This window comes from Mus musculus, chromosome 18 (genome assembly GCF_000001635.26).
Source record: "Mus musculus strain C57BL/6J chromosome 18, GRCm38.p6 C57BL/6J".
Classification (NCBI taxonomy): domain Eukaryota; kingdom Metazoa; phylum Chordata; class Mammalia; order Rodentia; family Muridae; genus Mus; species Mus musculus.
This window is the reverse complement of record NC_000084.6, coordinates 11,949,129-11,951,165: the sequence shown is the minus strand read 5'-3', so window position 1 is coordinate 11,951,165 and position 2,037 is coordinate 11,949,129. Positions and strand designations below refer to the sequence as shown.

The 2,037-nt window shown below is 48.9% G+C and overlaps 1 long non-coding RNA gene across 2 annotated transcripts; it reads right to left on the bottom strand.

The window, feature by feature from the left end:
- Nucleotides 1-730: 730 nt before the first annotated feature.
- Gm41666 lies at nucleotides 731-1,824 on the bottom strand. 2 transcript variants are annotated; one of them, XR_877179.1, is made up of 2 exons: nucleotides 1,661-1,824; nucleotides 731-1,020 (listed from the first exon to the last, which is right to left on the bottom strand). It is a non-coding gene; the product is annotated as a predicted gene, 41666 (long non-coding RNA). The 2 variants fall into 2 exon arrangements; XR_877180.1 differs by having other exon boundaries at nucleotides 731-1,000.
- Between the last annotated feature and the right edge of the window lie 213 nt (nucleotides 1,825-2,037).

The following is a 2,037-nucleotide window of genomic DNA, read 5'->3' as shown; positions in this document are numbered from 1 at the left end:
ATACCTCAGTTCAGTTGCATACAACACTCCTTCCTCATCCTGAGGCTCACCCACAGCTTGGCTGTGTCCTGAGACTCTGAAGATACTGAATAGCAGAGCAGAACTGGGAGGGCCTGAGGGGCTAACGACCTAAAAGCCTTGGGTGGATTGAGACTCTCTACAGGAATGTTGGCTTCACTGGTAACAACCTGTGGGCTGTTAGGTTCCAGAAGGTAAGAGAGTCAGCACCTCCCTTTGAATGTTAACTGCCATCTTGAGACTGCAGTACAACTGACCTTCAGATGGAGTCTTCATCTAAAGTCCCCATTCCATTCTATAAATTCCCCAAACCACCCCACATAGGCACAACTCTGGTTGAGAGACTTTGGTCCTAAAGGTGTTCTATAAAGGGGCAACTCTGTCTCTGGTCCTATCTGTTTCTTTTATTTCCAAGTTGCCCCTCTCCGAATAGTGGGCTGTGGCAAGGTCTTATCTGTAACAAGGGGTCATGCCTTTTCCCTGTCCACTGCAGGTTCTCCAGGGTAAGTGTGAGAGACGGGCAGCAGTTAGCACTTTTCCACTGGGCCCTGACTTAGACGTCTGTGGGGATGACGCTTCAGTCACTGTGTCAGGTTCTTGTTTGTCTTATACATGCTGGTAATAAATGTAAAGGTGCCTGGTTCAACCCTAGCTTTTAGCATCATTATGAAGTTTTCAGGGTTGAGACTCAGGGGGAAACTGAGGCAGACTGTCCACTTGGGTAAGAGATTTATTAGAAGAGTTACTGATGGCATGGGCATATAGGCTTACAGACACATATCAGGGGGTTTGAGGAGAATTTGGGCCTCAGACCCATAGTCAGGCAAACAGTATGGTAGGGACTCTGAGGAGTATCCAGGTCCAAAGGGCAGAATGGAGAGTCTCTTCTTAGAGGTCCCATAGGCAGGGAGAGGTTTTATGTAGTCAGGCTGTCTCTGATTCCATGGCTGGTAGCAGAGGAAATGGAGGAGGGTTTTGTATTCTAGGAAGAGACGTGCAACTCTGAAGGTATGGAGACAGTTTACAGGGGTGAGGCTTACTTAATTGAGTTGTGCCCATTGTACAAGTAGGGGATATATCTCTTGGAATCTGGGTGCCTGGGGATCTGTTAGTGGCTTTAAGATCCACATATATGTTGTTTGTAAGGGGTTCCTGGGTCCTTCACAGGAAAAAGAGGCTGCTCCAGGTGAGTGTGGCCCATAGTTACAGCCCTGCATAGATACCATTGTAGAAACAAGAGCTGGCCTGACCCCCTCTCCCTGGCTCTCTGAGGAGTGAATGCTTTGCCCTGGAGTAGGGGGGTGCTAGGTGCAGACACCAGTGAGATCGAGAGCCTGCTAGCCCTGCATTCATAAGTCAAAGATCAGCTCTCAATTCTCAGCATAGGAATAAATGGAGGGAAAAAAGCCACAGACAACTCTGCTGACAGGTGCTACCAAAGGGCTTCTGGAGGACAGCTGTTCCAGCAGTTGGATGGGACCAGGGGGTAACCAACTAGAAGGAAGCCCTTGATTGCACAGGTCCTCAAGATCACGGTAAGTCAGCTGCTGGAGGGTAATCTTGGTTAGAGACATCAGCAAAGCAACAGTAACCGTTGCCATAGGAACCACCTAACTGACAGTTGTTGTGCCTTGGACTTTACCTGTGTCCCTTAAGCTTCAGCCAACACTCCTGTCAACCAAGCAATGGGAACAAGAAACGACTGGAACTTGGGGGCAGGAGGGAGCACAGGCCTTTTATCCCAGCATGCACGGGAGGCAGATCCAAGTGGATCTCTGTGAGTTCGAGGCCTTCCTGGTCTACAGAGTGAGTTCCAGGACAGGCAGGGCTACACAGAGAAACCCTGTCTTGAAAAACAAAAACAAAAATTAAAAGAGAGAGAAAAGAATGGAATCCAAGTAAGTTCCATCAATCCCCCAGAGTCGTAGGTGTCCATCAGTGCTTCTCTGTGTTCTCCACGGAGCAGGATGTGCCTCTTCATGTGCATGTGGTCAGTTAAGCTCAGCCGTTTCCGTCTGC